Genomic DNA, 27653 nt, shown 5'->3' with positions numbered 1-27653 from the left:
GATTACTTCAATAAAAAAAATAAAAAGGGACTCAATCTACAAGTTGTGTCAAGCTTTGATTCGGGAATTAGAACACTTTCTCACAATAGGCCATTCATTCAGAAGACAAAAGCTGTTATTTGAAAACAAAGCATTAGCCCTGTAACAATGCACCGGCGTTCTGCTCAAACATGAGTTTCCTCTTCTCCAAAGGCCCTCACTCAGCCAGCCTCCATATCCAGACCAATTAATAAGGGTTTTATTTTGCTTTTTTCGATAAATATGTGTTTGTGTGCGTGTGTATGTTTCTGGGAGAGCGAGACAGAGTAAGATTGTTTTTATGCTGTATAAGTTTGTTCCAGTTAACATATCATACTTGAAAGGCTCATATGCCTCTATGTAATAACAAAAATACATAACCTTTGGTGTCATAATAATCTAATACTTGAGCATAACAAGGACATTCAAAATTATTAATAGTAACAAAGTGTGGAAGCACAAATCAGGGGACTTCGTAATTTGACGGTAAAATGTCTCATCCTAGTTCTGCTTTTGCAAAGCAAAAGAGCAACTTAACTTCTCTCAAGTGTTCCAAACAAAGAAGAGTAATTGAGATATGTGTCATATGACTCTGTGACAGGCCATATGGTACAGTAGACTTACAGTACAGTACCTTATTTCACTGTGTCCACTGACTCCACTTCCTGAATGACATCATCCGACCTAGCTCTTAGTCAGCTACCTTGGCTGAGATACTGTTTACTCACAGTGTCCTATGATGGTACCTAAACACACACACACCCTGGGGCTGTTCTCAGTCATACCACCCTGAGGCTATTGGTTAGACAACACACCTATTAAGTAAAAGCCTTGCCCTTCTAATAGGTACCTTATCATTTTAAGAGGTTTCCTAGGACTGTTTTGCCTAACACACCTTCTTAGTCATTTGAGTCACACAGACTGAGAGAGTATCTTTCAAAGTTTCCCATGAGGCACTTTGTGAAGGGGAAGTTGCCTAGTGTCTTAGTTTTTTTCTCTGTATCTAAATGTCAGGAAAAGATATATGACCATATTCACCACAATAATGGGGCAATAGATTCAGGAGGCGTCTCTCAACCAAAAGTTTTCAACGTTGAGATTGGGGAAGAAATTGCTTGGCTCCCACGGTTTCATACATTTACTAATATGCAAATAGTCCTTGGATGAAGCCCAGTGGACTGAGCTGGGAGCATGGTGAATAATGCAGCTGGCCCATGCACTGATGCTAGAAATGTGTTAATTTGCAGGTAGAAATGAGGTCAACATGCACTGAAGTAGCTAGCAAGTTTACTAGATAGCTACAGTGGTTTCCATGGTAAACAAACAACTTGCTAGTTTAGCTAACCAAACCATCATAGCTTGCTATTATGAAAATCGAATTCAATAATACCAATACTGTTTTCAATTCGACTTTCACTTTCAAAAGCTTTTCAAAACATAAAAATGAACTATAGCCATTGAATTCTACTGTGCAACTACACCGTGCATTACAGGGAAATAATGCACGCTCTAGAATCTCCTTCAAGCCAATGAAAAAGGAGTATTCAACAATGACATGGCATAAAGGACATTATAAACTGGGTGATTCAAGCCCTGAATGCTGATTGGCTGAAAGTATAACACAGGTATGACAGCACATTCATTTTTACTGTTCTACTTTATACTGTTACTGTTTGTAACCAGTTTATAATAGCAATAAGGCACCTCAGGGGGTTGTGCGTAAGAGCAGCCTTTAGCCGTGGTTTATTGGCCATACACCACACCCTCTCGATCATTATTGCTGAATTAAACTAGCAAAGAATCTTTTTAAATAAGGTTGTGGCTTCACACATTAGCATTCAGTTACTTATTCAGGAGACAGCTGTAGTCATCACATCTATACTTATGACTAAAATATGCTTTCCCCAAAAATACACTATTCATGCACCACAAGGGATTACTGGCGGAGAAACATACAGTCTGTGATGTCTGCTGCTCAGTGATGCTTCGCTCCCATCCTGTCACACCTGCTACGCAGGAGCTAAGCTACTTGTGAAACAGGCTTTCCCGGGTGTAAGACAACCCCTTACCTTGACAAAAGTGCAGTTTCAATAACAGACAGCTCTTTTCTGTACTTACTTATATCAACGTGCCGCCTGGGAGGCATCTGCACTCCGGTCTCTCGACCAGCTGTGAGGTGTGATAGTGGAGCCGCTACAACGTAGGTCTTCCCAGGTGACACTGAAATAATGACATCATCCCTGTCAGCACATACCTGTTTCCTCAGGAAGCCCCTCCCACCTCCCCTCCGTACACCTATTAAAGAGACAGACACTCAGCGAGGCTGCCAGGAAAGAGGAAACACACTGAACTTGACAGGGCTCCCCATACAATGAGTCTGTTTACATTACCTCTACAAGCGCTGAGATACACAAGGCATTATATAAGATGAAGAATTCATGCTGCGCTTCAGTATAAAGGGAACTTTGGGAACAGTTCTAACATGTATTTTACATTTGTACATTTTAGTCATTTAGCAGACGTTCTTATCCAGAGCGACTTACAGTAGTGAGTGCATACATTTTTTTGTCCTGGTCCTCCGTGGGAATCAAATCCACAACCCTGGCGTTGTAAGTGCCATGTTCTACCAACTGAGCCACACGGGACACGGTTTTATACATTTTGAAGGGTGTTTGTTTCATGGCTCTTTTGGTGTTTCTCGATTTTCAAATACACAGTAAGCATTTAGTAATGTTAAATTAAGGACGAGGTCTAGCTGAGAAAAATGTCTCCCCTTCCTATAGTCAGTGACACAGACTGCAAGACATAAACACTGTATAATAATTGAATACATGTGTGATATTGCCGTTTGCTATTTGCTCCTCACTCTAAATCACTTCACTATTTATGAATCTCACATATTGTGCCTCATTGAATCAGAGCTTCAAATATATGGCAAGGCAATAGGCAAGCAAAACAGTTATTGATGATGTGTCTCTGCCATTAGTTGGTCTGCGGGTGGTTAATAAATATCAATATTTCAAAGCTTACTTGTTGATTGGGTGGATTGAGTAGCAATAAGTAACTTTAACACTCAATGTTGAGGCACATAGTGAGGTCTGCACAACGCATCACCGGGGGCAAACTACCTGCCCTCCAGGACACCTACACCACCTGATGTCACAGGAAGGCCAAAAAGATAATCAAGGACAACAACCACCCGAGCCACTGCCTGTTCACCCTGCTTCCATCCAGAAGGTGAGGTCAGTACAGGTGCATCAAAGCTGGGACCGACAGACTGAAAAACAGCTTCTATCTCAAGGCCATCAGACTGTTAAACAGCCATCATTAACATCAAGTGGCTGCTGCCAACACGCCGACTCAAATCTCTAGCCACATTAATAATAAAACATTGGATGTAATAAATGTATCACTAGTCACTTTAAACAATGCCACTTTATATAACGTTTACATACCCTACATTACTCATCTCACATATACTGTACTCTATACCATCTACTGCATCTTGCCTATGCCGCAGGGCCATCGCTCATCCATATATTTATATGTACATATTTTTATTCATTCCTTTACGCTTGTGTGTATAAGGTAGTTGTTGTGAAATTGTTAGATTACTTGTTAGATATTACTGCACGGTCGGAACTAGAAGCACAAGCATTTCGCTACACTCGCATTAACATCTGCTAACCATGTCTATGTGACCAATAAAATTTGATTTGATTTGATATGATACGGTCACTCAAATACTACAAATAGCAATATGATTTCCCATTAGCAGAAGGGAGATCAGACATTTGCTGCAGGCTAGACATCAATGAGTTTCAAACAAAATTCCACTTGATCTAGTCACCAACACTGTCACACGGATCATAAAAAGTTTCAGAAATACCTGTGATGGGTAAATTGTTACCATACATCCCAAATTGTATCATAGCTGCTGTAAAGACCAATGTCATGACTGATTTGTCATGTGAACGTGGGATTCATTCGAAAGCTAAGCTCTATTCAGCACCGCACCATCCTTTCATTAGCCTAAAGTGGCTTGTCAGTTATCTGTCACCGGCCAAACGGTTTCAGAGCAGTGGACGGTGATGATAATTATCATATAATTGTTAATCTGTTTCATCCTCTAATCCTGGAGCGTAAAACAGGGGGACATCCTGAGACCAGGTAATGGTAAGGTAAAGTTAGGCTACATCAGTCACTGAAGCACATATTGTAAAAACAGTGTAATAACACTACAGAGACTCTAAATAACGGAAGAATGTATACAAAAGTAGGCCTACCGATTCATTTATAGACTGTTTGCTTCAATATTTAGCCTAGTGAGATGTAGGCCAGTGTTATTGTCATCAGAAATAGCCTGGTTTCCATGCTCACCCATAATAGCAATGCGGAGGGAAATGGAAATGAGGTAGGCCTACTAAAAGCAGCCAATCAGGCCTACTAAAAGCTTGATAAAAGCAGCCAATCGGAGAGCTTCACAAAACGAAATAGAAGAAAACACAAGCAATGCAAAGGAAGCGATAGAGAGTCTTGAGGAAGAAATAGGATCTTTGGAAAGATAACCATAAGACGCAGTGGAACCATTAGCACAAAAAGACAGTGGCATAAAAGACTAGAGTGCCAAATGTTATATTCTGCCAAGACTTTTATCACTCTGCTCATGCTGCTGAAGTTAGTCTTATTTGGGATTTTTGGCTACTGTTGTTGTTTCCCCTTCAGGAGTTTTCACAGGCACACCTATAGTGCTGCTGCCCAACTAATCCCAATGAGTCACAGTCTATCCGGGGGGAAAACACAATCTCAGCGTGCTCCGCTGTTTATTCCCAGTACAGCACCAATCTGCTCTCTGCCAACATTGTAATAAGCCAGAGCAGGTCCTCAAGCACAATAAACTATCATCGCATTATCATAAAACCCTACTAGGCAATTCCAAACTTTAGCTCCCTAAATCTCCCTTACACAAGATGAACACAATCAATTATTGAAATATGCAAATGTGGACAATTAAGGATTATGTGTGGTTTTCGTTGAGATTCGATTCATCTCAGCGTGTCGCCAACGGGGGAAGTGAAATCAACACAGCTCCACTTCTACCATCGAATTATTTCCAACACCAAACAGCAGGCTACCTCAAACTATCTTACGTCCCCCTACAGTATTTCGCCCGTTCTCTCTTTCTGAATAACGTTTTATAGTGTGGGACACATTTCAAAATTGAGAAAATGCCCCACTTGTTTCCTTTCAAGGCCTTAAGACAAATGAAACTGCTGCGCATCAACAAAAGAGTACAATATAGATTCCTCTCTTCCCACCAATTGGGAGAGGACCTGACCCATAATGTCACTACAGACTAAGAATAGGATCCGTCACTGTTACATACATAGGGAGCAAAGATCAGGAGGGTTAGGGGACAAAGGGTGCATCAGGACAATGAGGCTAGCTGGCTGTAAACAGATGCTGTCAGTTTCCTCATGTGTCAACCTCCACACACGTTGTGGACAGTCATTCACCATTCACCAATGCTCATGCATCCATTTAGTCACAATTGCTGGAGTCTAAGGGATCCCAGCTAGCTAGGACATATTCTAATCTACTGAGCATTATTATATGTAATTCTACTGTAAAATGTTTTCTGATGCAACACTTAGTGCTCAGAATAGCCTCTCTCTCTCTATCAGATCCCACCGACGTACTCTGGTGGGCTGGAACCTGGAACTCGTCTCAGCTTTCACTCACCATATGCCTCCCTGGCATACACTGGTGCCAAAGGGAGGGAGTGATCCACTGGTCAACAAATGAGCAAACCGACCCTGACGCTCCTCAAAACTACATGAAGCCTCTATCTTTACTACCAGACACCGGCTTCAACATCATAAGCACAGAAGAGATAAGAAAAGAGAAATCCCAATTCATTGTTGTCTAAAAAGGATATGTGAACATATTCTATGTAAGACTGGTTAAAGTTCAAATAGAGGCTAATACCACTGATGTCAACCCAACATGCTCTGATTATGGCCGTCGGTCGGGCTGGGGTTGGATGACTCGTCACTGGTGGTGTTGGGTGTGGACTTCCTGATGGTGGTTTCTGGCAAACTTTTCTATCCAATCAAAATTGGTTAGGCTGGCCAAAGTTGAATTACTGTTTAACGGATGCCCCGCCTCACTTTTCTCCACACCCCGAAAAAGAAATCAAATATAATCAGATGTGTTATTTTTTGGGAAATATATTCAGCTCTTTGTTTATAATTGACTGTCCGCTCTCCCTTGAGTCTTTCCCAAATTGATGCCCAAGAGACCAAACTGCATCATATCACACGGTCAGATCATGTTCGAGCCTCGGATTGGACAGTGAAACACACGCTCGCACCTGCAGGCGACGTGCAGATGTTTCATCTCTCTCTCATGCCGTCATGGCTGAAGCCAGGTTAAACGTGGGACGTCGCTCATTATAAACAAACAGTTGGTTAAATTGATGGTTATTGCATAATTTTCTGATCTAATAGAAGAGATTAATAGACGAAATAACAATGTGATTTAACCAATTGACTGACCAGAGATCAGGGCATTCATCAGCAAAGACACAGTGCAAGCTGATAGTATTTTGGACAACCAAATTGAAGTCAAAATGATTGATGAAATCGAAGTGTGTCAGCTGTACGGTGATTTGCGATTCATAACTTACATTTTACCGGTACTACCAGTAGTAGTAGGCCAACCGATAACACCACAACGGAATGCCTTTGAAGAGCTGATGCGCCGCCAAGAACAGCAAAAATGTCCAGCAAAGTACATAGCCAGTGGCACGCACACACTTCGTGCAGATCAGCAGGTGGGGGCTTTTCGTGGCAGCCAGGCGAGACAATCGAAGGAGGATGCGGTGAGAAAGGTTACTGGGCTCGAATTTAGTCACGCTTGATCTATATAGATTGATGCTTCTAATTGTACATGTTATAGACATTTTTTATTTATTTTGATGATGATAGGTTATACTCTATGGCTGGATTTATGTATTTTTCCCAATGCTACATTCATTTGGCAGACCTAGCTTGATTGACCCTCTTTCTACAAGGCCTAGTCTATGAGAGGCCTAATCATATTTGTATGAATATTTTGTCAGAGATGCATTCAGGTAATGAACTCATTATTATGCATCAACATTTTAATTTGATTACAATTATTTATTGTCAATCATTCTTAGGCTATACAATTATTTATTGTCAATCATTCTTAGGCTATACAATTAAGTAGATAATTGAACTGATAATACATTACTTTTTAAAAACGTGTTTTATTAATATGATAGGATGTATAATAGAATGCAATATTCTATGTGAATAATGTTCATTAATGTGAATTTGTGTATTCATAATAATAAACTGAAAATCAGTCTGAAATTGAATATTTCGCCTATTGTTCATGTCCTTATCCTCCTAATGTATTTTTTTTTTCGCTCGCTCGCCTCACTTTTCTGTTAGGAAAATCCATTAATCTTGACGTTACCCTAGGATAGGGGGCGCCACAGCGCATTTTGAAAAAAAATCGTTCCCATTTTCAACGGCCTACTAATCAAAGTCAGAAGCTAGGACATGCATATACTTATTTTATATGGATAGAAAACACCCTAAATTTTCTAAAACTGTTTGAATGGTGTCTGTGAGTATAACAGAACTCGTATGGCAGTCAAAACCCCGAGACCGATTGAACCAGGAAGTGGGAATCTGAATTGTGGACTCGACTTCACAGCCTTACCTATAATTCACAACGTGAAAAAATGATAATTGAGCACTTTCCAGTGCTTCCACTAGATGTCCCCAGTCTTTACAAAGTGTTTTGAGGGTTCTGCGGTCGAAACTCAGTGAAAGAGACGATGTGGCAATTGGTCACTGTAGTAGGGCCATCAGCATTGTGACGTCGGCGGCCGTGTCTGCCCCCACCTTTGGAAACCTTTTGAAACACAATGAAATCGTCCCACTCGAATCTGATTGGCTCTCTTGTTGAAACAGGCCCTGACGATTATTTTATACAACGTTTGACATGTTTGAACGAACCTAACTGACAGTAAACAGTCATTTTGCGTTAGCCAGCTGCCGCCCACGGATCAACATTTGATTACAGCCTTAGGACGCGCTAACAACAGGAAGCTAATGGAACATAAAGCATGGACTTTTTCGACCGAAAATACATTTGTCATGGACCTGGGATATCGGGAAGTGCTTTCTGATGAAGACAACTAAAGGTGAGGGATTATTGGCGATATTATACAATATCAGATGTGATTTGCAATTGTTCAAAGATGGCGCCGAGCTAGGCTTTCGAGCTCATTTTCTGGGTATCGCATCCCCTTTGATCTCAAAGTGTGATTACCCTGTAAAGTTAATTTAAAATCTGTTATGACAGGTGTTTTCAAGAGATATTCATCTATAAATCTTAGATTGACAATATAAAAAAAAAAAATCGTTTTCGAATAGTAATTTATAAAATTGTAGCACTGTTTCCCGGGACGCATTTTATGGGAAAATAGTTAGTCAACGTCAGGTGCCGATGTAAAATGCTGTTTTTATATAGAAATATGACCTTTATTGAACAAAAGATTGCATGCTGTGTGTAACATGATGTCCTAGGTGTGTCATCTGATGAAGTTTGTAAAAGGTTAGTGCTGCATTTAGCTGTTTTTTGGTTATATGTGATGCATGTGCTTGGTTGGAAAATTCATATGATGCAATTTTTACAAAGTACTCCTCTAACATAATCTAATATTGTGCTTTTCCTGTAAAACCTTTTTGAAATCGGACAACGAGGGTCGATTCAAGAGAGGTGTATCTATAAAACGATATGAGACAGCCCTATATTTGAAAAAAAAAAATATTGAATTTCGTTATGCTAATGTCGCTAGGAGTTTTCGCTGGAAAATGATCCCGCTAACGGGATGATATGCGCAAGAGGTTTTAAACTGTGAATCAATTTTGTCTGGCCTTAGGTAAAGACTTAGCTTAGGAGCACTTACAGTATACTGTAAGTAACTTATTCTGCAATGATTCTACCAACACCCCCCCCATCTTATTATGAAATCATTTTTATCTCTTACGGTAAACCAAAAACCACAGGGGGAGGGAAGAAGGGGGTGTTGGATGTAAGGCAATTCCATGATAACAGAATGATGCTGATAATCACTTTTTTACTTAAAAATGTATGCCAAACAAACTATCGATTGCAAAGCGAAACAAACCATAATAATCTATGGACAAGAAACTACTTTTGATAATTTCAACTGAAAATTTTAATAAAACATTTACTTGAACAACATTGCAGATGCAAAGTTTGATAACAGAATGACGATAAAATTTCTCTCCGTTTTTTTATGTGACCAGGTTTTCCTAAAACTCTGTTAAATATCTACTCCGAATTAAGATTCTGTCACGCCTGCTCCCGCTCTCCCTCTCCCCCAGCATTATGCACTCCTGCCACCATCAGTACGCACACCTGCCTTTCCCCTTTCACGCGCATCAGCACTTATTGGACTCAATCACCCCTGTCATTACCTCCCCTATATCTCTCTGGTTTCCCGCTCTATTCCCTGCTGCAGCATTAATTGCCATATGTCCTTGTTTACCCGTGTGCCGACGCTGTTCCTGTTTTGTTGTTCTGTTTGTCTGTTCCGTATAAAATGTCCACTCCCCGTACCTGCTTCTCATCTCCAGCGTCGGTCTTTACAGATTCAAAGATTTCAACAGAAAGAAGGGGGTGTCAACTATGATATGACACCTTGAGTTAGATGTATCATGAATAGGTACAAAAAGGTAGAATAGGGTTGCAAAATCCTGATAACTTTCCCAAAATGTTCAGGTTTTCCAGAAATCCTGGTTGTAGGTTAATGGATTTCCTGCTTATTCCTTCCGGATTTTGGGAATATTCCAACCGGGACTTCAAGAAAACCTGGGAATTTTTGGAAGGTTAACAGAACTTTGCAACCCTAGGTAGAAATATAAAATATCCTCCTTTGCATATTTGGGTATTATTCTACACACTGGCTATTATTCTAATGATCTCCTCCCCCAAACAAGAACACATTTGGTTTGTCCAGACCGGACCAAATATGAACAAATCATAGACGTCTATGTTCCATAACTTTTGACATCACAGTGCAGCACAGTAGAGTACAGTGGAGTACAGTAAAGTAGAGTATAACTCAGTACAGCAGAGTACAGTACATTATGGACAGTGTGCTCTACTGTACTGTACAGTTCTATGCTACTCTACTACAGTACAGATATTGCACTCTTCTTTACTTTACTGTATTGTACTCCTCTTTAATGTGCTCTGCTGTACTGTACGGTCTAAACTTGTGAAACATAGACGTCAATGATTGTTACAGACTTGGTCCGGACAGATCAGAACCAATCATGGACATCTATGTTTGAGCCAAATCAAGGACAGTCTGGATGTTGAAATCAAGGCAAAGGCAGGCTGACCACATTTCAACTACTTTTCAACGTCCATGGACGTCCGGTGTTGGTCGGTGCTCAGTGAGTGAAGATGCTGGTTACAGTAAATGAAAAGAAAGGGGACTCATGGATAGGTGTCAGTAAGAGCCAGGAGAGAGGGAGGGTGAGGGAGGGAGAGGTTACCCAGACTGTTTTCAAACTCTTGCTTTGACCACCAGATGACAGAAAGAAAACATACGAGCTGAGCATAACAGTAGGCCAGTGGAAGGGAGGACAGTAGCAGGTGACCCAACTGTGGTTTGTTACTACATTGCATTCGGAAAGTATTGAGACCACTTGACTTTTTCCACATTATGTTACGTTACAGACTTAGTCTAAAATTGAATAATAAAAAAAAAATCGTACTCAATCTACACATAATACCCCATAAAGACACAACAAAAACAGGTTTTTAGAAATATTAGCAAAATTCTTTAAAAATTAACTGAAATACCTTATTTACATAAGTATTCAGACCCTTTCCTATGAGACTCGAAATTGACCTCAGGTGCATCCTGTTTCCATTGATCATCATTGAGATGTTTCTACAACTTGATTGGTGTCCACCTGTGGTAAATTCAATTGATTGTACATTATTTGGAAAGGCACACACCTGTCTATATAAGGTCCCACAGTTGACAGTGTAAGTCAGAGCAAAAACCAAGCCATGAGGTCGAAGGAATTGTCCGTAGAGCTCCGAGACAGGATTGTGTTGAGGCACAGATCTGGGGAAGGGTACCAAAAAATGTCTGCAGCATTGAAGGCCCCCAAAGAACACAGTGGCCTATATCATTCTTAAATGGAAGAATTTTGGAACCACCAAGACTCTTCCTAGAGCTGGCCACCCGGCCAAACTGAGCAATCGGGGGAGAATGGCCTTGGTCAGGGAGGTGACCAAGAACCCCATGGTCACTCTGACAGAGCTCCAGAGGTCCTCTGTGGAGATGGGAAAACCTTCCAGAAGGACAACCAACTCCGCAGCACTCCACCAATCAGGCCTTTATGGTAGAGTGGCCAGACGGAAGTAAATCGTCAGTAAAAGGCACATGACAGCCCACATAGAGTTTGCCAAAAGGCCCCTAAAGGACTCTCAGACCATGAGAAACAAGATTTTCTGGTCTGATGAAACCAAGATTGCACTCTTTGGCCTGAATGCCAAGCGTCACAATGCCATGCACTTATGTCTTCCCATTGTAGCTATTTCAATTGCAGACATTCTGTTACAGATTTTTTATGTCATTCTGTTACCGATTTGGTAACAGAATGATGCATTTTAATCACTTAATAATTCATTAAAGGAATATTATCAGTAAAAACACTTCAACTAATTGATAGCTCAATCTTTACTTGTTACTTCTTGGTCGTTCCACCTCAAAAAGCACAAGAAAGTGGACCGCCCACGCCAATCCCAACCCAACAACGACTATATAGTATCAGTTCTCTATGTCTGACATGTAGTATGGAGCCGCGGCTCTTAGTATTGTTTCTTCTTCCTATATAATGTATTCTCAGTGAATGTGGTTATGTTTTTTTTCCCCTGTTCAGAGAAATTTGTAATTGAACTTGTTAACTTTATGTCCCATCCTACATCCTGATATTACCAGGTTGTGACCACTAGATGGAGCTGTTTTTAAAAATAAGAATTGAGTAACTCAATGATGTTACTTAAAGAGGATTTGGATATGAAGCGCGAAAATGCTAATATAGGTACCATTGACTTCCATTGGATTTGTGCCACAAATGCTAAAAAGTTAGCATTTGAAACAGTGGCCAGGTAGACAAAATGCTGTCATACCTTATCCATAAACTGCTTACATGGTAAGAATTTTGTAATTTGGGTGAACTATCCCTTTAACATTGAGAAGGGGGTCTTTTTTACCTAACAGCAGGAACAGCACCGTCTAGTGGTCAGAACCTGGTAATATTAGGATGTAGGATGAGACATAAACCTAACAACTTCAATGACAAATTTCTCTGAACAGGGGGAAAAAAACATCACAAAATTCACTGACAATTCGTTTCTTTTATTTTTTATTTAACCTTTATTTAACTGGGCAAGTCAGTTAAGAACAAATTCTTATTTACAATGACAGCCTACCGGGGAACAGTGGGTCAACTGCCTTGTTCAGTTGGTTAACTGCCTCGTTGGGCCCAACACTCTAACCACTAGGCTACCTGCCGCAACTAGGCTACCTGCCGTTACATAGGATGAAGAAACAATACTCCAAACCCCAGCTCCATTCTACTTGTATAGAGAACTGATACTGTATACTTGTTGATGGAGTGGAATTGGAGTGGGTTGTGGGGGGTCCGTGGGTGGCTTTTGACTATTTCTAGGGATTCCAAATGTCTTACTCATTGTTAGAAACAAGTTTGGTCTAAATCGGATGTTAGGTACTATACAGTGAGGGAAAAAAGTATTTGATCCCCTGCTGATTTTGTACGTTTGCCCACTGACAAAGAAAGGATCAGTCTATAATTTTAATGGTAGGTTTATTTGAACAGTGAGAGACAGAATAACAACAACAAAATCCAGAAAAACGCATGTCAAAAATGTTATAAATTGAATTGCATTTTAATGAGGGAAATAAGTATTTGACCCCCTCTCAATCAGAAAGATTTCTGGCTCCCAGGTGTCTTTTATACAGGTAACAAGCTGAGATTAGGAGCACACTCTTAAAGGGAGTGCTCCTAATCTCAACTTGTTACCTGTATAAAAAACACCTGTCCACAGAAGCAATCAATCAATCAGATTCCAAACTCTCCACCATGGCCAAGACCAAAGAGCTCTCCAAGGATGTCAGGAACAAGATTGTAGACCTACACAAGGCTGGAATGGGCTACAAGACCATCGCCAAGCAGCTTGGTGAGAAGGTGACAACAGTTGGTGCGATTATTCGCAAAAGGAAGAAACACAAAAGATCTGTCAATCTCCCTCGGTCTGGGCCTCCATGCAAGATCTCACCTCGTGGAGTTGCAATGATCATGAGAACGGTGAGGAATCAGCCAAGAACTATACGGGAGGATCTTGTCAATGATCTCAAGGCAGCTGGGACCATAGTCACCAAGAAAACAATTGGTAACACACTACGCCGTGAAGGACTGAAATCCTGCAGCACCCGCTAGGTCCCCCTGCTCAAGAAAGCACATATACATGCCCATCTGAAGTTTGCCAATGAACATCTGAATGATTCAGAGGACAATTGGGTGAAAGTGTTGTGGTCAGATGAGACCAAAATGGAGCACTTTGGCATCAACTCAACTCGCCGTGTTTGGAGGAGGAGGAATGCTGCCTATGACCCCAAGAACACCATCCCCACCGTCAAACATGGAGGTGGAAACATTATGCTTTGGGGGTTTTTGCTAAGGGGACAGGACAACTTCACCGCATCAAAGGGACGATGGACGGGGCCATGTACCGTCAAATCTTGGGTGAGAACCTCCTTCACTCAGCCAGGGCATTGAAAATGGGTCGTGGATGGGTATTCCAGTATGACAATGACCCAAAACACACGGCCAAGGCAACAAAGGAGTGGCTCAAGAAGAAGCACATTAAGGTCCTGGAGTGGCCTAGCCAGTCTCCAGACCTTAATCCCATAGAAAATCTGTGGAGGGAGCTGAAGGTTCGAGTTGCCAAACGTCAGCCTCAAAACCTTAATGACTTGGAGAAGATCTGCAAAGAGGAGTGGGACAAAATCCCTCCTGAGATGTGTGCAAACATGGTGGCCAACTACAAGAAACATCTGACCTCTGTGATTGCCAACAAGGGTTTTGCCACCAAGTACTAAGTCATGTTTTGCAGAGGGGTCAAATACTTATTTCCCTCATTAAAATGCAAATCAACTTATAACATTTTTGACATGCGTTTTTCTGGATTTTTTTGTTGTTATTCTGTCTCTCATTGTTCAAATAAACCTACCATTAAAATTATAGACTGATCATTTCGTTGTCAGTGGGCAAATGTACAAAATCAGCAGGTGATCAAATCCTTTTTTCCCTCACTGTATTTATTGAATATTATATGAATCCTATAAATTAAAATGGCCAATTTGGGTGCAATCAATTAGGTGAGTTTGTCATATATCAAACTATGTGTTAACAAAATAATGTTGCATGAATGCTAATCTTATCTATTTCAAACTAAATAAATGATTTCAGAACAAGCTGAGATGGTGAGTTGCTGAAATTACATGGAACGACCCTTCTACAAACTTCTATTATCCTCTCCTCATGAGGGAGAGAAATTAGAAAATATCTTAAAGGGCCAATGCAACTTTTTCAGCTCAATATCAAATAATTTCTGGTTGACAATTAAGTACATTACTGTGATTGTTTTCAATAAAAATAGTAAAAAAACTAAAAACAAACATAGTTTCTTAGCAAAGAGCAATTTCCCAAGCAAGAATTTTGCTAGGACTGTCTGGGTGGGGAGGGGAAAACTGAAAACTACCTGTTATTGGCAGAGAGGTTTGGAACTCTCTTTCTTACTGGCCTATAAACTAATTTACCACCTGGTGATGTCACCCCTTTCCAACTGTTTAACCAGAAATCAAAGTCTTTGCTTATTCCTAATATTAAGAATAGAAAATGGTTGAAAAATGTATGCCTTCATTTCTCAAAAATAAATATATACTTTCATTTGACACACAATTTCATATGCTCCTTTGCGCTTTACGTTGGTGCTCATGGGTTCTTTCACACAAAAATCCCCTGTATTAATGAGCAAATCTGCAGGGTTAGGCTACCCAACTTGGCAAGTACTTGTGAGCCTTTCTATAACCTATGGTAGAGCGCAACGTTTCACCAATACTGCCTGAAAGCTTTGAGAAAGATGGAAAGAGAGAGAACATGGGACAGATGTGTCATGAAGTTTTAAAGAACTTTGGAACAAGATGTCGCCTGACCCTCACAACTTCTATTGTGTTGTTGTTGTTAACATAGCGGACATAGTCCTCCTCCCAAGCTTCACACTATCTAAGTGGTCCACAATGTGGTTTAAAAATATATGTATTTTGTATTGTTAATTAATGTATCATTGTGGAGTGACACTTCAAAAAAAAAGTATCTTCTAACCATACCATAATAATCATCCTTCATGTCAGATACAATGTGTTATGTCAGCTTCAATGAATGAACGCACGATTCAATGACAGAAAATATTGCGGTTCAGACTGCACTGTCATTTTGTTAAGAGTCTCAGCCTGTTATTTGTTGTGCTGCAGCCGACATTCATTCTGCCTGTTCTAGCGCTGAGAGAACAGCAGGGACAGCTGACATTTGTACATGTTTAATAGCAGTGTGGTTAACCTTAAGTCATCTCCTCTTAAGGAGAACTGTAGGTCCAATCAAAACAATGAAGAGAGCATCCTATTAAACAGTGATGCGAGCCAGCCTGACTAACTGCGGCCATAAACCACCCATATTCCACGCACTCACACCTCTGGCATGCGTTAAATAAGGCTATGCGTAAATTATGTGGTCATTATCCCAGGGGACATAATGCAATCTGGTTGACTGTTGGGGCCACTATTACTGACTCTAGGGGTCATTTTGTCTCCATGGACATTTGTCGATACAGTTGAAGTCGGAAGTTTACATACACTTTAGCCAAATACATTTAAACACAGTTTTTCACAATTCCTGACATTTAATCCTAGTAAGAATTCCCTGTCTTAGGTTAGTTAGGATCACCACTCTATTTAAGAATGTGAAATGTCAGAATAATAGTAGAGAGAATGATTTATTTCAGCTTTTATTTCTTTCATCACATTCCCAGTGGCTGAGAAGTTTACATACAATCAATTAGTATTTGGTAACATTGCCTTTAAATTGTTTAACTTGGGTCAAATGTTTCGGGTAACCTTCCACAAGCTTCCCACAATAAGTTGGGTGAATTTTGGTCCATTCCTCCTGACAGAGCTGGTGTAACTGAGTCAGGTTTGTAGGCCTCCTTGCTCGCACACGCTTTTTTAGTTCTGCCCACACATTTTCTATAGGATTGAGGTCAGAGTTTTGTGATGGCCACTCGAATACCTTGCCTTTGTTGTCCTTAAGCCATTTTGCCACAACTTTGGAAATATGCTTTGGGTCATTGTCCATTTGGAAGACCCATTTGCGACCAAGCTTTAACTTCCTGATTGATGTCTTGAGATGTTGCTTCAATATATCCACATCATTTTCCATCCTCATGAAGCCATCTATTTTGTGAAGGGCACCAGTCCCTCCTGCAGAAAAGCACCCTCACAACATGATGCTGCCAGCCCCGTGCTTCACGGTTGGGATGGTGTTCTTCGGCTTGCAAGCCTCCCCCTTTTTCCTCCAAACATAACGATGGTCATTATGGCCAAACAGTTCTATTTTTGTTTCATCAGACCAGAGGACATTTCTAAAAAAAAGTACGATCTTTGTCCCCATGTGCAGTTTCAAACCATAGTCGGGCTTTTTTATGGCGGTTTTGGAGCAGTGGCTTCTTCCTTGCTCAGCGGCCTTTCAGGTTATGTTGATATAGGACTCGTTTTACTGTGGTTATAGATACTTTTGTACCTGTTTCCTCCAGCATCTTCACAAGGTCCTTTGCTGTTGTTCTGGGATTGATTTGCACTTTTCGGCCACCAAAGTACGTTCATCTCTAGGAGACAGAACGCATCTCCTTCCTGAGTGGTATGACGGCTGCGTGGTCCCATGGTGTTTATACTTGTGTACTATTGTTTGTACAGATGAGCGTGGTACCTTCAGGCGTTTGGAAATTGCTCCCAAGAATGAACCAGACTTGTGGAGGTCTACAATTGTTTTCTGAGGTCTTGGCTAATTTCTTTAGATTTTCCCATGATGTCAAGCAAAGAGGCACTGAGTTTGAAGGTAGGCCTTGAAATACATCCACAGGTACACCTCCAATTGACTCAAATGATGTCAATTAGCCTATCAGAAGCTTCTAAAGCCATGACATCATTTTCTGGAATTTTCCAAGCTGTTTAAAGGCACAGTCAACTTAATGTATGTAAACTTCTGACCCACTGGAATTGTGATACAGAGAATTATAAGTGAAATAATCTGACTGTAAACAATTGTTGGAAAAATTACTTGTGTTATGCACAAAGTTGATGTCCTAAACGACTTGCCAAAACTATAGTTTGTTAACAAGAAATTTGTGGAGTGGTTGAAAAGCAAGTTTTAATGACTCCAACCTAAGTGTACGTAAACTTCCGACTTCAACTGTATTCAAGTGTATTAGTAAGAACGGATAAGATCCGTCTGGAGCTGTGGTGTAGCCTGTGAAGGCATTATTAGGTGAACTGGAAACAGACCAACGCCTGAGACACAAGCCTGAGTGCCTGAAGGTGTCCCTCCACCATTCCCTACGCATCATCGAACATTAAATGCACCCCTTCTTTCTTTCCTTCCCTCCACATACACAAAACAGCTGTGACAAGGCAGAACCAGCTTCTTCTGAATCCATTTAACAATGATGTCAGACTCCTATGCTCAGGTGGACTGACCTCTTAATAATTGAGACACTTGAATAACGAAAACGGATTGACTCCACGACAACAGATCAAAAAGAGTTTGATGCGAAAGTAAAACGGTAATTGATGAGGAGGTTGAGACTGGCTAATTACATAATGGCCAGTCTAGACTGCCTCAGCTAGCCTGCTTACACACAGATTCAATGCATTAGAGCCTACCTCTGTATTACACTCTCCATTACCATCTAAAGCCCCGATGTGTCTGCGTAACTCCTATTTAACAACAACTCTAATTTTTGCCACGTCCCCTCTCGGCAATCCTGCTTAGCCGTGTTTCATTTCTGCACTGAAGATTACAGCTGATAGAAAACATACGGCCGCTGCTGTGGGTGAAAATAAGCAGGCCTGGGCAGAGAGTGCAGGGGGAGGGATGGAGGGAGGGAACTGGGCTCCGGGTCCATGGACGACATGCCAGGCATTGGTTCGCTCCGCCACAGAGGGCCTAATGGGAGCCTGACGCAGTAGGAGCAGGTTATCAGTAGACTGAGCAGCGGTACCTATAGAGATGTACAGCCCAGTCTCGCTAGCCTCCTGCTGGGAAAGGGATTGAATTTACCCCCGTTTTTTTAACCATCCTCACTTCTCTGACAAATTGAAAAGGGAGGCCACATATTTCAGATGTGTTAGACCAAAGAATTGCAATTTACCAACTGGTGGGACTGTAATGGGAGAAATATAACAGATACAATACTAAAGGAGATGAGTAGGCTATATTCTAATCTCCGATAAGAGACGCAGTACTGTTTTGCATAGGACCCCTATTGTATCACCCTCTGACATTTACAGAGATGCCACTTTTGCTCCACTGTTCCCAGGCTTGTTTATATTCTAAATAGGTGGGGATAGCACGTCACAACATGGGGTGGTCTCTCCTGCTTATCTGAGTTTGCACAGGACGCTGGCTGCCAGGATGGACCAGGCTGATAATGGAGGTCACTGAAGCCCAGGTTAATAGAAGGGGAAAGCATCACGGCTTGAATCTAGACACCCAGAGCGCAGGAGCCATGAAGTCTGAGTAGTGATCTAAGTCACTTTCTCGGGAGCTCTTTCAAGCAATAATCTGTTTTTGTTCCTCCTCAGAAAGTAGCACTTTTTCCAAAAGTAGGCCTTATCCTCGGACATCTAATAACACACTGGCTTTATCCAGGCCCTTCCTGACTAACATCAGGAAGCTGCACCTGCAACTTTCAAGCACGGTACACCGCCTACCAAAACAGTCCACAGACCCTTTCTCTAAAAGAATGCATGGGAACACTCTGTCCGTATGTTAAGTTATTCATCTCCAAATTTTACATAACAATCCATGGCCTAATTTAGCATGCAGGCCAGGACTCACATTTACTTTGCACAGCTAATCTATGAGAGAGAGGCGAGAGAGAGAGAGAGAGAGAGAGAGAGAGAGAGAGAGAGAGAGAAGAGGCTAAGAAAGAGAGAAAGAGGCCGAGGGGGCTGGTCAGAGATATCAAAGCATGCACTAATCTAATCACCCCCTCTCTCTCCATACTTCACAGAGCTTGTGTTATTGTTTACTAGTTTATGCAATGCGAGGAGTGTTGAGAAGATACGCATGTCTGCACGATTTAGTCACGTTCACTTGGGAAAAGCACTTAGGGCAAAAGAAGGGAAAAAAACTGTCTGGCATTTTACATTTTGAAAGGACAATAGAATAGCTCTCTCTCCCTCTCTAGCCTAAGCCTCTCTGTGTTTTTCTAACTTCTGCAGATCTCGAGTTGTAACAGATCAGCAATTCATAACCAATTAGCCTAGCTACAGTATAACCCTTAGATCCCTCTCCAGACTGTTTATATACAGTTGAAGTCGGAAGTTACATACACTTAGGTTGGAGTCATTAAAACTTGTTTTTCAACCACTCCACAAATTTCTTGTTGAAAAACTATGGTTTTGGCAAGTCGGTTAGGACATCTACTTTGTGCATAACACAAGTCATTTTCCCAACAATTGTTTACAGACAGATTATTTCACTTATAATTCTCTGTATCACAATTCCAGTGGGTCAGAAGTTTACATACACTAAGTTGACTGTGCCTTTAAACAGCTTGGAAAATTCCAGAAAATGATGTAATGGCTTTAGAAGCTTCTGATAGGCTAATTGACATAATTTGAGTCAATTGGAGATGTACCTGTGGATGTATTTCAAGGCCTACCTTCAAACTCTGTGCCTCTTTGCTTGACATCATGGGAAAATCAAAATAAATCAGCCAAGACCTCAGAAAAAAATTGTAGACCTCCACAAGTCTGGTTCATCCTTGGGAGCAATTTCCAAACCCCTGAAGGTACCACGTTCATCAGTACAAACAATAGTACACAAGTATAAACACCATGGGACCACGCAGCCATCATACCGCTCAGGAAGGAGACGCGTTCTGTCTCCTAGAGATGAACGTATTTTGGTGCGAAAGGTGCAAATCAATCCCAGAAAAACAGCAAAGGACCTTGTGAAGATGCTGGAGGAAACAGGTACAAAAGTATCTATAACCACAGTAAAACGAGTCCTTTATCGACATAACCTGAAAGGCCGCTCAGCAAGGAGGAAGCCACTGTCCCAAAACCGCCATAAAAAAAGCCAAACTATGGTTTGGAACTGCACATGGGGACAAAGATCGTACTTTTTGTAGAAATGTCCTCTGGTCTGATGAAACAAAAAAATAGAACTGATTGGGCATAATGACCATCGTTATGTTTGGAGGAAAAAGAGGAATGCTTGCAAGCTGAAGAACACCATCCCAATCGTGAAGCACGGGGCTGGCAGCATCATGTTGTGGGGGTGCTTTTCTGCAGGAGGGACTGGTGCCCTTCACAAAATAGATGGCATCATGAGGATGGAAAATTATGTGGATATATTGAAGCAACATCTCAAGACATCAGTCAGGAAGTTAAAGCTTGGTCGCAAATGGACAATGACCCAAAGCATACTTCCAAAGTTGTGGCAAAATGGCTTAAGGACAACAAAGTCAAGGTATTGGAGTGGCCATCACAAAGCCCTGACCTCAATCCTATAGAAAATGTGTGGGCAGAACTAAAAAAGTCTGTGCAAGCAAGGAGGCCTACAAACCTGACTCAGTTACACCAGCTCTGTGTAACGGGCTTCGTATAGAGGGGACCAAAAAGCAGCGTGTTGAGTGCTCATGATGATATTTATTAACTCAAAACACTAATAACAAATGGAAACGATCGACTTACAGTTTTGTCAGGTACAGTGACTAAACAGAATGCAACTGCCCACAAACACAAGTGAAAAAACCCCTACTTAATTATGATCTCCAATTAGAGGCAACGAGGACCAGCTTCTTCCAATTGGAGATCAACCCCCCCCAAAAAACATAGAAATAGAACAACTAGAACTAAAACATAGAAAACATAGAAAAACACAAAACACCCCCTGTCATGCCCTGACCTACTCTACCATAGAAAATCACATCTTACTATGGTCAGGACGTGACACTCTGTCAGGAGGAATGGCCCAAAATTCACCCAACTTATTGTGGGAAGCTTGTGGAAGGCTACCCGACACGTTTGACCCAAGTTAAACAATTTAAAGGCAATGTTACCAAATACTAACTGAGTGTATGTAAACTTCTGAGCCACTGGGAATGTGATGAAATAAATAAAAGCTGAAATAAATCATTCTCTTTACTATTATTCTGACATTTCACATTCTAAAAAATAAAGTGGTGATCCTAACTGACCTAAGACAGGGAATTTTTACTAGGATTAAATGTTAGGAATTGTGAAAAACTGAGTTTAAATGTATTTGGCTAAGGTAAACTTCCGACTTCAACTGTACGTTCCCACCTATCATAGACAAAACGATAAAATCCTGTCATTTTCTCTTCATCAGCAGAAAACAAAGCAGACTTGCACGGTGGGGGCTTAAAATAGATTTACAATCATGTTATGTAAGAAAACACTGACTGTGCTAAATAATATAGAAAATCCAATGGTTGATTTATAAAAGTACTACACTCACACATCAGTTTGGGTGCTGGGGAACCATATGCTACTGGGGTGAATTTTCACACCCACATCACAGATGCAGCATCTCCCACAGTCAATTCAATAACATGCCACTTGGGCAAAATACTGTATGTTTTGAAAATGGATGAGATGACAGAAAAGCTGCATGTAATTGTATGCACTTTTCCCGATGACAGAGCCTTGTTAAGGGGAAGTGAAGAGTAGCCTAGACAAGGGCATATTATCCCCCAAGTGTCTATTTTCCGCACCCACAGGACATCATAGGCACACAAGTTTAGGTTATTCTATCTCTATATCTAGATCTATATTCACCTGTCTGCAAATTATATTTTTTAAATCCATCATATTGTCAACTGTCTAATTTCTCTGTTCTTCGCCTTCCATCATAAAAGCAACTTTATATAGCAAAACTATTCCACTGTGTAAAAACCGCTCAACTTTCTCAAGTAACACAGCATTACTACACTGTAACACATCATAACACAGCATTACTACACTGTTCTGCATTATTGTGCGTGTGAAATGTCATGCATCAATTCATCCATTAGGATCAATGATGGAATCAAACAAGGATTAAAAAATTATACATCTGGCACGCGTGAGGGCGACATGCATTTTTGTTGTTGAAATGTTTAAGATAAAACAGGATGACATCTCTACAAATGCACCATATCATTTTTGTTGAGGGTATAGGAGCTATGTCCGCAACTGAGTCTGACAGACGGAGAGGCGGGTTGACAAGACAAGAGAAACTATTTCCATGCCTATCCGCGTACCTTGATTAGTATGTGTTCATAACACCAAGTACCATATAGAATGCATTAGCTATATCTAAATCAACAACGCTTGCCGAGTTACGGAGTAGATGCGGCTAACAATTTAGCCGTGAATCACTCCTTTTCCTGGATCCAGGACTTCCTGACAGGCAGACTCCAGGTGGTGAGGGTAGGCAACACACCTCCGCCACGCTGACCCTCAACATGGGGGGCCCCCAGGGGTGCGTGCTTAGTCCCCTACTGTCCTCTATGTACACACACAACTGCTTGGCCACACACAACTCCAACACCATCATTAATCACTAATTGATGTGGTTCTGTCCTTAAGCTGTTCTTGTCTATTAACTTCACTAGGGTAGGGGGCAGCATTCGAAATTTTGGATGAAAAGCGTGCCCAAATTAAACTGCCTGCTACTCAGGCCCAGAAGCTAGGATATGCATATAATTGGTAGATTTGGATAAAAAACACTCTAAAGTAGAGGTCGCCCGATTATGATTTTTCAACGCCGATCCCGATACCGATTATTGGAGAACCGTAAAAGCCGGTGCCGATTAATCGGCCGATTTTTCCCGATTTATTTATTTGTAATAATGACAATTACAACAATACTGAATGAACACTTATTTTAACTTAATATAATACATCAATAAAATCAATTTAGCCTCAAATAAATAAGGAAACATGTTCAATTTGATTTAAATAATGCAAAAACAAAGTGTTGGAGAAGAAAGTAAAAGTGCAATATGTGCCATGTAAAAAAGCTAACGTTTAAGTTCCTTGCTCAGAACATGAGAACATATGAAAGCTGGTGGTTCCTTTTAACATGAGTCTTCAATATTCCCAGGTAAGATGTTTTAGGTTGTAGTTATTATAGGAATTATAGGACTATTTCTCTCTATACGATTTGTATTTCATATACCTTTGACTATTGAATGTTCTTATAGGCACTTTAGTATTGCCAGTGTAACAGTATAGCTTCCGTCCCTCTCCTAGCTCCTACCTGGGCTCGAACCAGGAACACATCGACAACAGCCACCCTCGAAGCAGAGGAAGGGAAAAAACTACTCCAAGTCTCAGAGCGAGTGACGTTTGAAATGCTATTAGCGTGCACCCAGCTAACTAGCTAGCCATTTCACATGGGTTACACCAGCCTCATCTTGGGAGTTGATAGGCTTGAAGTCATAAACAGCGCAATGCATTGCAAAGGGCTGCTGGCAAAACGCACGAAAGTGCTATTTTGAATGAATGCTTACGAGCCTGCTGCTGCCTACCATCGCTCAGTCAGACTGCTCTATCAAATCATAGACTTAATTATAACATAATAACACACAGAAATACGAGCCTTAGGTCATTAATATGGTCGAATCCGGAAACTATCATCTCGAAAACATAACGTTATTCCTGTTACATTGCACAACCTTCAGTGTTATGTCATAATTATGTACAATTCTGACAAATTACCCAAAGTGTTGCATATACCCTGACTGCGTGCAATGAACGCAAAATGACACAATTTCACCAGGTTAAAATAATGTCTGTGAGTATAACAGAACTGATATGGCAGGCGAAAACCTGAGGAAAATCCATCCAGGAAGTACTATTATTTTGAAAGGCTGTTTTTCCACTGAAAGCCTATCCACCATACAAAGACTAAGGACCCAGTTCACAATCTCTATGGCTTCTTCTGCATGTGGCCAGTCTTTAGGCATTGTTTCAGGCTTTTACTCTGAAAAATGAGGGAGATACAGCACTTTCAATGAGTGGACAGTGGAAATTCCCAGACATGAGTCCAGCACGTGATCGGGAGCGAGCCTTTCTTGTTTCTCCTTTTCTATTGACGAAGCTTTGGTCCGGTTAAAATATTATTGATTATTTATGACAAAAACAATCTGAGGATTGATTTTAAACATCGTTTGACATGTTTCTACAAACTTTTATTGTACTTTTTTGACTTTTTGTCTGGATGTTGAGAGCGCACTTTGTGCCTTTGGATTACTGAACAAAACGCACCAACAAAACTGAGGTTTCTGGACATAAAGAGGGACATTAGTGAACAAAATGAACATTTATTGTGTAACATGGAGTCCTGGGAGTGCCACCAGATGAAGATCATCAAAGGTAAGTGATTCATTTAATCGCTATTTCTGACTTGTGAGTCATCTCCTTGGCTGGAAAATGTCTGTATGGTGTTTTGTGGCTAGACGCTGAACTAACATAATCGCTTGCTGTGCTTTCGCCGTAAAGCCTTTTTGAAATCTGACACAGCGGCTGGATTAACAAGACGTTTATCTTTAATCCTATGTATAACACTTGTATCTTTTATCAATGTTTATGATGAGTATTTCTGTAATTTGATTTGGCTCTCTGCAATTTCACCGGATGTTATTTGAGACAATGCATTACTGAACATAACGCGCCAATTTAAACTGAGGCTTTTGGACATAAAGAGGGACTTTTTTGAACAAAACAAAAATGTATTGTGTAACATGGAGTCCTGGGAGTGCCACCAGATGAAGATCATCAAAGGTTAGTGATTCATCTAATCTCTATTTCTGACTTTTGTGAGTCCTCTCCTTGGCTGGAAAATGTCTGTATGGTTTCTTGTGGCTAGGTGCTGAACTAACATAATCGCTTGCTGTGCTTTCGCCATAAAGCCTTTTTGAAATTGGACACTGTAGTTGGATTAACAAGAAGTTTATCTTTAAAATGGTGTATAATACTTGTATGTTTGAGGAATATTAATTATGGGATTTCTGTTGTTTGAATTTGGCGCCCTGCAATTTCACTGGCTGTTGTCGAGGTGGGATGTTAGCGTCCCAATGATATCAGAGAGGTTAATGTTCTGTATTATGTCACGTTTCATGTGGAACCCAGGAAGAGTAGCTACTTTTGCAGCAGCCAATAAAATACCAAAAATACCAAGTTTCCCGATGGCACGACGGCGGTGGGCCTGATCGTCGACGAGACAGCCTACACGGAGGAGGTTAGAGCACTGCCAGAGTGGCCTCTAACGTTGATCTTGGACTACAGGAAACAGGAGGGGGAGCACACCCCTTGCCATCGACGGAGCTGCAGTGGAGAGGGTCAAAAGCTTCAAGTTCCTCGGTGTGCACATCACAGATGACCTGACATGGTCCAATCACACCACTCCCGCTGTGAAGAAGGCGCAACAGTGCCTCTTCAACCTCAGGCGACTGAAGAAATTTGGCATGGGCCCTCAGGCCCTCAAGAAGTTCTACAGCTGCACAATTGAGAGCATCTTGACCGGCTGCATCACCGTTTGGAACGGCAACTGCACCGCCCTCAACCATAAGGTTCTACAAAGGATGGTGAGGACGGCCCAATACATCACTGGGGGCGAGCCCCCTGCCCTCCGGGACATGTACTCCAGGCGGTGTCTGAGAAAGTCATCTACTCCAGGCGGTGTCTGAGAAAGGCCCGAAAGATCGTCAAGGACTCCTGTCAATCGAGCCACGGACTGTTCACTCTGTTACCATCTGGCAAGCGGCATCGGAGCATTGGGTCTCGGACCAACAGGCTCCAAGACAGCTACTACCAACAGGCCATCAGACTGCTGAACAGCTAACCCTAGATGTCTACCTGTACAGACATGCACCTACAGAGACTATTTGCACCTCAGAGACTATCCGCACTTTAGAGATTATTTGCACTGACTATCAACACATCGAACCCTTACCCACAAACTTACACACATGCACCCACACACACTCAGAACTCTCTCTCTCTCCCTCGCTCTCTCTCTCTCTCTCTCTCTCTCTCTCTCTCTCTCTCTCACACACACACACACACACACAGTCAACCCTGCTGTTCTATTTATTCCACAGCGTGACATCAAGGCACTACCCACTTTATATGTGTAAATACAGTGTAATACAGTCCAGTATTACTATGCATACTATATTATTGTTATTGACTAATATACTGCATTGTTGAGGGAGCTAGCACACAAGCATTTCGCTGCACATTTTATACCTGCTGTAAACGGCGTATGCGACTAATAACATTTGATTTGATTTCAACTGGTAAACACCGTTGGGGATTATCTGTATCAACGCTAACACACCGTGCACGCAAGTTAAATATCTGGTAGAAGCAAACAACGTACAAGGTATGGCGTGCATATGGCTGCGTATGCGCAGTCTAAATAATCAAGAGAGCCGGTTAGATAACGAAGTCGAAATCCAATGTGCTGTGGTTACGGAGCAGACAGAGCATCCTCTTGCAACGCATCCCTATGGTGAACGTCACTCTCAATGTATCACAGGACTCGCGTGCATTTAGCCTACACGCGATTGCAGCCTGTATTTGTCCATGTTCCATAACTTAACTCGTGTTCTAAATTAATAATTTTATCTAAATCCTTCCCGTTTCTCATTTGGTTTATGTATCAAGTTTGTGGACAGCCGACTTACCTTTTCAACCCCGATGTTGCCTTGTCCCTTGTCCTGAGGGACTTGAGTGAAACGCTCTACCGCTAAACCCCAGTCAAACCTCCTCTAGCGTCACCCTGCGCTGCAGCCAAGGCAACCAATGCTCGCGATATTTTGGCTTGGCGTCTTGAGAGGTGATAGTCAAGTGCTTGGCACTAGGGGACGGACTGAGGAGGAAAAAAGGGGGCACTGACTGATGATTTTATTTCGCATTTTTAAGGTGTGTTTGTCACAGGTAAAGATCCTTTGAAATTCATCCCTCTTACATCACTGTCTTCCATCAAGTGAATTACACTGCGGAGCCCTAAAGAGGGTCCCCACACATTAGACTGGCCTCCTGTCTATTTGTTCCACTAAAGATTATAGTCACCCTTACGCTGTACACATGCGAGATACAAAGA

At 41.4% G+C, this 27653-nt stretch overlaps 1 protein-coding gene across 7 annotated transcripts in view; it reads right to left on the bottom strand.

The window, feature by feature from the left end:
• LOC115193869 (inactive ubiquitin carboxyl-terminal hydrolase 54) overlaps positions 1-27447 on the bottom strand; it is a 109953-nt gene extending 82506 nt beyond the window's left edge. For 5 of the 7 annotated variants that reach the window (XM_029752972.1, XM_029752975.1, XM_029752977.1 and 2 more), the window contains exons 1-2: positions 27235-27447; positions 2137-2238 (exon numbers count right to left, since the gene is read on the bottom strand). The gene's annotated coding sequence lies outside the window, so the exon portion shown is untranslated. The remainder of the gene's footprint in view (positions 1-2136; positions 2239-27234) is intronic. The other 2 variants (XM_029752973.1, XM_029752974.1) reach the window with 1 other exon arrangement.
• Positions 27448-27653: the final 206 nt, after the last annotated feature.

This window comes from Salmo trutta, chromosome 5 (assembly GCF_901001165.1).
Source record: "Salmo trutta chromosome 5, fSalTru1.1, whole genome shotgun sequence".
Classification (NCBI taxonomy): domain Eukaryota; kingdom Metazoa; phylum Chordata; class Actinopteri; order Salmoniformes; family Salmonidae; genus Salmo; species Salmo trutta.
Note: the sequence above shows the minus strand (reverse complement) of the source record. Positions and strands in the feature narration are given on the sequence as shown.